The sequence below is a fragment of the Pteropus alecto genome, unplaced genomic scaffold (assembly GCF_000325575.1).
Source record: "Pteropus alecto unplaced genomic scaffold, ASM32557v1 scaffold106, whole genome shotgun sequence".
Taxonomy (NCBI): Eukaryota; Metazoa; Chordata; class Mammalia; order Chiroptera; family Pteropodidae; genus Pteropus; species Pteropus alecto.
The window spans coordinates 12725925-12736079 of NW_006442103.1; the positions used below are offsets into that span (position 1 = coordinate 12725925).

General features: G+C 38.5%; 1 pseudogene; it reads right to left on the minus strand.

Annotated features, from left to right (window-relative positions):
• Nucleotides 1-2254: 2254 nt before the first annotated feature.
• On the minus strand, nt 2255-2370 carry LOC112469084 (annotated as a pseudogene).
• Between the last annotated feature and the right edge of the window lie 7785 nt (nt 2371-10155).

The window sequence follows — 10155 nt, forward strand, 5'->3', positions numbered from 1 at the left end:
AAAGAGAAAAGGGAGAGGTGGAACAAATATGGCAAAAATCTAGATAACTGTTTAATCCGTGTGACAGGTGTGTGGGGTTCATTTTACTATTCTTATATTTGCATTTTCATAAAATATTTACATAATTTAGGCCTTCTTTAATGCAAAACAATACATGCACTCTCAATAACACTAGGCAACACGGATGAATAAAATAAAAGGCACTGATAATTCTATCACTCAGATAATTACTGAACTACTGTTAATAGCTTGTTGTAATGCTTTCCTGATGTTCTTCACTGTATATGCAAATTTTGAAAAACGAATTTCTTTATTTTTTCATATCTTCCATAGCCTAAGAGCACCGCTACGATTACATTACTCTGTTTTCTAATCCACTAGGACTTTCCATGCTCACCATATATAGACTGGTCTCCTTGACATTCACGGTCTTCCAACCTCTTTCCAGAATTCTTTCTACTGCCTTGTCTCCATAGACCTCTATGCTCCAGCCACACGATACCTTGGGATTTCATCCAGACTGGTTTCTGTATAAATGTCATAATTTATAATCTGAATGAACACTCAAGACCTTTAAGACAGTATATTTTAGTATTTCAGAGTTTAAGAGTCTTGATGTGACTAGCTACTTGTCGCAGCCCAGGGCCTAATTGCTGTGAAAAGGCCAAGCTGTTACGTAAGCGTTTTACTGAGATCCATGAGAAGAAATCAAGAGAATGCGCTTCAGCCTATAAGGGATGACTTGAAACTAACAAAAGGTGGGAGCATCTGCCTCCACAGGTCACAATGCTTCTGCAATATTTGTGTTCTGCTCTGGTGGTGATGATGAAGCAGCATCTTTTTCTGTTGGGCTGAGCACAGGGAGTATGAGATTCCCCAAAGACTCTAAGCATCATACTCTTCCAGAATTGGGAATTCGAGTCCCTCGAATAGGCTTGTTCCTCGTTCAACCATACTGAATTCACTACTCTCTACTTCTGCAGCTACGAAAGGCTATAATTTTGGTTATAAAAAGTCTAACTTTATTGTTTTTAAACTTCAATTCTGCATGGCAATTATTTTGAGTAGGCATTTTTATAACTAGAAAGACTCTATCTCATGATAGTAGAATATTGCCTCTTGTTTATTTTTACCAAGCCTCTAATAATTGGCCAATTTGACACTAATGCATTCAAAACTGAATTCTTGAATTTCATTTTACCGCCTGTTTATACTGGTATTGCTTTATTAATATTCCATAAAACTTTAAATTCACTTTAAAATAACTTTCTTTTGGTATAGCTTAACCCCTTTGATCACAATAAACGTGGGCTAGAATACTCTGAGCAAGTCATCCCAAATCTAGAAATAAGCTGAACCCCCAATCTCTCTCAAAACTGACATTGATGAAGTTTCTGCTAGTAGGTTTTGCCCTAATAACTTTTTTTAAATTTCAGCTTTCAATTAAAATATAATTAAACAGAAAGCAAAGCTATTCATTTTTTTAATCTGAACTCATTAGAAGCATAAAACCAGTACATATACAGAATTGTTGAATTGTCTTAGTGACCTTCTAACATATTCATCTTTAGCTTCAGTTGAGTCACATGTAGCTTCAGTGCAATAGAGTTTGTCACCAATTTTGATCTACCTTCATCTCGTCTAAAGATAGTAAGCATTGGGTGAAGTTTAATTTCTTTCCAGCGTACACTGCCTCCAAGAACCAGAAAACTCCCTGGCCTGAGTACCTCATGCCCCAGATAGTCTGGTTTTGAAAGGTTAATTTGAGTTGAAAAGGTCGAATTGGGCCCTGGATGAGAATCAGGACTGGTGGACCAGATTCGCAAGTTTTATTTATTCAGCCTGCTCTGTGTGGGGACGCTGGCAAGGCCACGTGGGGCACAAGAAGTGGAGGTCTTGATTTATTTTTGTTCTTGACCTCGTCCTTCCCTCCCCCCACACCCTCTCCCTTTCACATCACTTCCTCCTCTTCCTACAACATAGTGTTTTTATTTTTCTTGTTTTTTTTTTTTTCCAGGCAATACATATACTTGGTAAAAACAGTCATTCACGGTGCAAAAGGGTATTTAGTGAAAAGCATTTCTCCCTTTCAGTGTCCTAGCCACACTGCCCGGAGATAACCACAGCCAATAGTTCCGGTAGCTCCTCCAGAGGAGACAGGCATGCATATGTGTATGTAAATATCCATCCTCCACCACACCTTTTAAATCCAAAAAGGAGCAAACACATCTGTACCTTTATTTATTATTATTTATGCCTACAGCACCTGGTCTTCCTAGGTGGTTTCCCATCCAAGTACTAACCAAGCCCAACCCTGCTTAGCTTCCAAGATCAGACATTGGGCTTGTTCAGGGTGGCATGGCTGTAGACTGTGGTCTGTAGCTCCTCTGGAGTGTGAACCCAGGACCTTCTACAACACATCTGTACCTTTAAAGATCTGTCTTGGGGATCTTTCTATATCAGCACATGAAGCTCTACCTCATTCTGCACAGCATTTGTCGAATGTACATATCGCACTTCATTTAAGCAGCCTCTCTCTTCTAGGCGTTACTACATACAATGCTGCAAAGTACTTGCTAGCACATAAGTCTTTGAGAATGCCTAGGAGTGGAACTGTATTGGAAACTTTTAAATTTCGATTCTAGTATATTACCCACCACAGAAGTATACCCATTTATAGTCCCGTCTCAACAACGTAATATATTATCAAACTTTTCCATTCTTAATCTGTTAGGTAAAAAATGGAATTTTATTTTTGCTTAAAAATTACATTGATTTTAAAAATCTTTTTATATTTTTAAAGTCTTTTTTTCCTGTAATTTAACTTAGGCTATCTTTCCACTGGACTATATTGTGTTTTGCTGCCTTACTAATTTATAAGAATTTTTTTTAAAAGAAGGAAATTTGCCTTGTCAACAAATTTTATATTCCAAGACGGTCATTTGTTTTAAACTTTGTTTATGGTAATTATTTTGTCATGTATACATTTAAATATTTTTGTAGTCAAATTTAATAATTTTAAGACTATCCTTTGATAAGGAAGGCCTTCCTCCAATATTATAAAACAATTCTACCATCTTTTTATTCTAGTACTCTTTGGAGTTTTTATATTGAAATGTTTGATCACCTAAAATTTTCAAGTAAGGAATGCGGTAGAGATCAAGGATCAACATTAATTTTTTTCAGATGGCAAACCCTTTGTTGTATAATGATTTATTGAATTGCACATTACTTATTGATAGAAACTTTTTATTAAAAAACTTATTTACTGACATGCAATTTACATGGTAAAGTGTATAACCTTATTGCGTTCAGCTAGATTACTTTCTAATCAGAAACTAATACCCTTTATACCCTAATACCTGTTTATACCCTTTAAAGCACTATCCAGATCAAGATATAGAACATATTCTCTAGACTCTAGAAGGTCTTTGTGCCCCCTTCACTCAGTACTTCCTCAGAGATAATCATTATTCTGACTTTAATCACCATTTATTAGTTTTGGCCATTCTTAAAATTTGTATCAATGGAATCATAGTATGTACTTTTGTGTCTGGCTTCTTTTGTTTAAAATTATGGCTGTGACATTCATCCATTTTGCTGTATACAGGTTAGTTTTTTTTTCTTACATTGCCATGTAGTATTCTAAGAATGTACCAGGATTGATGAAGCCATTCTAATCTTACTGGACACTTGGGTTGTTTCCAGTTTGGAGCTATTACAAATAATTCTTAAAGTCTTTTTTTGGAGAACCTAAGTCCTCATTTTTGGAGTAGAACTGATAGATACTAGGGTATACATTTGGTAACTTCTGTAGAAACGCCAGTTGGCCAAAGTGGTTGAACCAGTTCGCATAATCGTCAGCAGTGTATGAGGGTTCTCACGTGTTTACATTCTTTGTTGACACTGACCAGGGTCAGTCCTTTTCATTTGAACAATTCTGAGGCTGTTGCAGTGGAGATCACGATTTCTTCATCTGAATATTTTTACATTTTATTCCACTGTGAAAACATCTTAAAATGACCACCTCGGCATAGGAAAGGCTATTAGATGTGGAGTAAAAATATCTGAGTTTTTTATTCGTACTTGATGTTGAGAAACTGTGGGTGACTGAAGTAATCTTTCTGACTCATTAATAAATAGGGATGTGATGACAGCTACCTCATAGGATTATTACAAAGATTGAATTATTTTAAAAATTCAGCTTAAATTACCTAGTATAGTTAATATATCTGAAAAAACTGGAAAGGGAAAGTACTCGGGCAAACAAGTATTTATTGAGACCCTACTCTGAGTAGGTGCTGGATTCTAGGCATCAGGGACAAACTGGACCAAAACAAAGATTCCTGGAGCTTAAACGCTAGGGGAGAGACAGACAAAGAATAGACACAAGAAGTAAATTATAGAGTGAGTAAGAAAGTGACAAATGCCGTGGACAAAGAGATATAGAGCAGGGGAAGGAGGTTTAGGAGTTGATATGTTGTATTTTTAGATAGGAAGGTACAGTTCATCTTGAAGTGACATCTGAGCCAATGTCAAATGGAGGTGAGGGAATGAGTCATGCCTGGATGAATGAGGGATGAGCACTCTGGGCAGAGGGAGGATTGAGGCAGGAGGATGCCTGACACGTTGAAAGGACCATCTGAATACCTGGGTCATTTGGAGTCGAGTGGGTGGGTAGAGAGGGTGATAAATGAGATCAGACCAGTAACTAGACGATGGTGGGCCTGCTGGCCGTGGCAGAACAATGGTTTTTACTCTGGGCATAATGGGGATACAGTGCAGTATTGAGCAAAGAGTGACTAGATCTCGCTGTTTTTGTTTGTTTGTTTGTTTTAAAGGATCACTTTGGCTGTGTATGTCCTAGCCAGCTCTGCTGCCATAACAAAATACCATAGACTGGGCAGTTTAAACAACAAAAATGTATTTTCTCACAGTTTGAGAGACTAGAAGTTTGAAGCCAGGTCGCCAGCAGCAGGCAGTTTCTGGTGCGAGCTCACTCTCTTCCTGGCTGGTGGACTGCCTCCCCCTTGCTGTGGAGAGGCAAAGGGCGGTCTCTCTTCAGAGGCCACCGATCTTATTGCATTGGGGCCCCACCCTTGTGACCACATTTAAGCTCAGTCACCTCCTTATTGGTCTTATCTCCAAACACAGTCACACGGGGCGGGGGTTAGAGTTTTACCATATAAATGTGGAGTGGAGAGGAGAGACATGATTCAGTCCATAGAAGCTTGTGACTTGAAATTTTGAATCTCTTAACATTCTCGAACACACCAAGGCTGCAAAAGTAACTTTGAAAATTAACCATGTATCGTTTCTATTGATGGTTCTGAAGGTTTGCTCTTGATGTCCGCAATTCTAGTTGCGCCTATCAAACTGTGAATGGATAGTACTTATTAATTTGAAATATAATTGACATATAACATATTAGTTTTAGGTATATGATGTAATGATTTAATATGTCTATTATGAAGTGATCACAATCAGTCTAGTTAACATCCATCACCACACAGTTACAAGTTTGTGTGTGTGTGTGTTGAGAACTTTTAAGATTTACTTTCTTAGTGGACAGTTATTACGTATTTAAATATGCCAAGGTTAACTTTAGCTTCCAAGCACAGAAGTACCTCATCAGAATCCTATTATCTTGAAGGTCGCTCTGCTTCTGGACTGAAATTCAGCTCCTTCCCTTTCTTGCCCAAATCCAACAGGATCACACTCCATTTTTGAATGAAAGAAAATACAGACTTTATGTGGATACTTTTGTTAAGTGTAAGAAAGGTCACAGTGCCCTGTGTTTGAATGGAGTGTGTTTATTTTAAGCTCGTGGTGTGTTTCCAATCATTTTTACTGTGAAAGTTGGGAGCGTGTGTTTGGAAAGATTTCACCTAAGCTTAGCCAAGTAAATGAGAATTTTCCTTCTGTTGAAGAAAAGGACCTTCACATCGTTCTTTGTATTGGAATCTACTCAAGGTACTCTTTATTTGCCTCCAGTCTGCAACGAGAAAATACGAGACTCAAGAGCCCAAAGTTTTCTAACGCGTCAAATGACCTAAAAGATTTTACGTGGTGGTAGAGCTCTTTCAAAACAAAGCTTGTGAGTTTCTTTGTAAGTCAAGAAACAAATTCTTCTTATAACAACATATATTTTTCTTTCAATCTACAGAATATGCTGTTTCAGACTTTAAGGTCATCATATGCTTTGGTTGGATGTTACTTTCCTAAGAGATTAAACAAAAGCTTTGAAATTAACATTCCATCCCTCTGGATGCTCTTCTCAATAAATGCAATAAAAGAAAGAACCTGTATAAATTTAAACTTAATTAAGAATTTCCCCCACTTTTTATTTTCTAACTTCTTTCTTATCTTACTGTGAAGGGACATTTCAACAAAGCAATTACATTCCACAAAGCTTCTTATTAAACACAATTGTAACATATTTCTTTAACTATGATCAGTCTAGGAAATTAAAACTATAACTTCTGATTTTCGACAAATTTTCATCTTTATTGTTCCTCCCCTGGTCCATCTCTCACTGAGCTCCTGTACCAGGGTTCTATTTGGCTTTCCCGCTTCTGCTGTCACCCCCATCCTTCTCTACCCAGCAGTCAGAACCATCAGTCTAAAATGTAATTCTGCCACTCTCCTAGAAACTCACCGTGCTCTGAATAAAATTCAGATTCCTTTCTGTGGCCTGGAAGGCTGCATGTGATGGGGCCTCCAGCCTCACTCTGACTTTCCTCCCCATTCTCCTGCATAGCTGCATTTCAGCCCCCTGAGCACCTTCTGTTCCTCAAATTCAGACACAGGTCTACCCAAGGTCCCCCTGTGGGCCTGGAATGCTCACGTCTTGGGTCTTCACGTCTTGGGACTTCCTCTTCCTTGTCATTCAGGTCTAGGCAAATCTGTCCCCTTCGCTAAGACCTCTTCTAATGTAGCCGCGTCCTCTCTTAACCGCCCATCCCATCATTCTCTTTCATCGTCTTTTAATCACAGTACTATTACTACTGGAAATTATCTTGATCACTTATTTCGGGTTTACTGTTGATGGTGTTCAGGATACAATATCCCGAAATATGACAGCTTGGAATATTGAATAGGTTAAGATGAAGGAGTCTGGGAAAAGGACAGAAGCAGGAGGGTCTCTCTGACCTTCTCCCTCCCTCCTTCTCTGACGTAGGTCATAAGACCCTTGTGTGAGAGATGCCCTGTCTATACCCAGAGGGAAGTAGCAGCCTTATCTCACAGATGGAGGAATGTTGAGAAGAATCCAGGTGAATAGGCTTCGCTAAATCCTCCCCGTTTACTATCCTTAGCTCATACTCTTTGCTCTATTCTCTTTCCATGACTTTTATCTTTTCATCAATAGCATAAAAATACTTAGATTGAACCATTTCTTTGGGTCTTCATTTCCTTATTAAGACGCTGGTGTCACGTAAAACTTAGGTTAAATAAATTTGTATACTTTTCTCTTGTTAATCTGTCTTGGTCAGTTTTCAGACCCAGCCAGGGACCCTAAGGGGATTGAGGAAGACTTCTCCTCCTCCCCTGTCATCTTCCCCTTGAAAGTGAGATCTTGTTAGTCTGTTCCATGCTATAAACCAGCACCTAAAACGGACGGCTCATAACAGGTATTGTCTCTCTGTCGTCTGAATGTCTGAAAGAATGAATGAATGAGTGCAAATTATACTAAAGACAAAGTGCCCATCTCAATGGGGGAGGTACACAAATGAATAAGAAAGGGACCCTTCCCTCAACAGTCTTGAGGTCCACTGGGCGGGGGGAACATAAAGACGACAGTATGCTGTTGGTTCTGGAGAAAGAAGAGATGACAGCCAGCTGTAGGAAGTCAAGGCTGGCCTTGAGTAGGATATTGCATTTAAGCTGAAAGATGGGTATTTTGGTATTTTTTATTTCATTCAGTGTTCTCCTGGTCCTGCTCGGTTAGATAAATTTGACATCTAACGAACCCTCCTTTCAAAATATTTTGGCACTGCAGTTGGTTTAGAATGTTCCTATTATTCTGTGAATTTGGGCTGGATTCATTTGGTCATTTGTAGGTAAGTGCACTCATGGGCAAAAATGCACGTTTATGCATGAAACATGGTAATACAGATTTTAGACGATAAATTAGTTTAACTGAACTAAAATTTTCCATGTTATTGCTTCTGCAATTGAGCCTATTTTAACATTAGCATACAAATTAGCCCATAGACCCAGGCAAATAAAAATGCTAATAAACGTAAGGATACAATAGAACATTAATACTAAATTCATTTAGGCTAGTAATGTTAGACTACATGACATATCATTACCACAGTGTAGGTAAATCCAAACATTTTATAAGCCAGTGAAAGATTTTGTGGACCAGAATTCTTAATTTGAGAGGATTTTATAATCTATGGGAATAAAAGAAATGGGATAAATGTTCTATATTCTGTATGGGAGGCAAATATTTGCCCACTTGACTTCTCCCCCACCCTCTGCCGCCTTAATACTTGAGAATGACTTCATCAAAATAATTTGATTTACTGTTAACGGAGATTCCGGTTTTCATGAAAGAAACTAGTAAGAACACAAACATAAGTGAAATCCAACCTTTCTCCCTGCACGTGTCTTGCTCTGACACAGAGCCATGTACTACCACAGGGACCCTACTCATACAGACTCCCAGGTGAGTGTTGGCCCTGGCGTTTGTCAGGTGTACAAACCGCACCACCATATAAGGCATCTCTAGTTGTACAAAGGAGTAAGTACCCATGAGTCATTCCAGAAAAATCAGAAGCCTATACTTGCCATTCTGGAGTTTTCTGCTTAAAACATTAATTTCACTCTCATCAGGAACACTCGCCACAATATGAAATAAAACAAACTCCCCATCTTGCAAAAAAAAAAAAAAAGGAAGCAAATCAGTGCAGTGTATTTGTGGAGGACACTGTGGATCCCTTACTTAAAAGCCAGTCTCCCCTCTTCATATTTGCTGAGAGACCTCAAACACCCTCCCTCGTTTTATTCAGCTATTGTATAGCCATGTCGTTTATGAGATGCTGGATCCCCTTCTGCTCAGAGGGTGAAACTGGATGAGTTTTTCATTACCCTTTGCATCTTTGTTTTAGGAAAGGACATGTGGGTAATTCTGGCCAATGAGCTGGAGGAGAAGTCTTGTGTGGGGTGGGGGCGGGGAGGTGCAGTGAAGGGAGATGCTTTGTGGAAAGGTTTCCTTGATCTATAAGAAGGGAAGAAAGGAGACATTCTCTTCCCTTTCAGTCCTTGTACATTACTGTGATACATACGTTACTTGGAGCCACTGTAGCCATCTTGGGACTTAACTCATGTGCATACGCGTATTGAAACATCTGTGTCTGTCTCTACAGATTAGAGGGAACCCAAAGAAACCTTGGATATCATCAATAAAACTTCCTCATTTTTGTTAAACCAGGTTGCATGTTGTTCGCCCTATTTTCCAATGGAAATGAAAACTATTAAGCCAACCATTAGGTTTGGGAAGCAGTGATAAGCATGGATACAATCTGATTATTTGGTTAGGTGCCATTTCATAGATAGAATCTTATAATGTGGTTCCTTTAATTATGTAATCGTTTCCAGAATACTGTCCTATCAGAATTAATTCACTGGCACGGACAGCTAGCTTATTTCTAGAATATTTTAAAACCTGAATTTAAGCTTAAGATGGAGTAATTTAATACAGAATTGTAAAGGTGATTAGCAATGCTTTCAACCTTGTCACAAATATTACTATTTAGCATAAACTAAAATAAGTTGAGCGTTTACTTATATGCCAGACCATATGTTAAGTACTCGCTTGCCTCAAGTAGCTCCATTCAGTTCTCACAATAACTTAGGTGAGCACTGTTATCATTTCATGGGTGAGGAAACTGCGGTTAGGTAAGATTAAATCATTTACTCAAGATTGCAGGGCTACTAAGTAGAAAAATTGGGATTTGCAGTCTGATTCCAGAGCTCAAGCTCCTAATCACTTAAGTTTTCTGCCTCAGAGTCAATATAATTCTTGGTTGAGGAATATGACAAACACTATTAGATGCCCAGTTAACCACTATTCCCCCTTTCTCCTCTCAAAGGGAACTCCTATTTTGTTTGAGGGAGACTCGTGATCAATTTAATGAACTGTGGCAA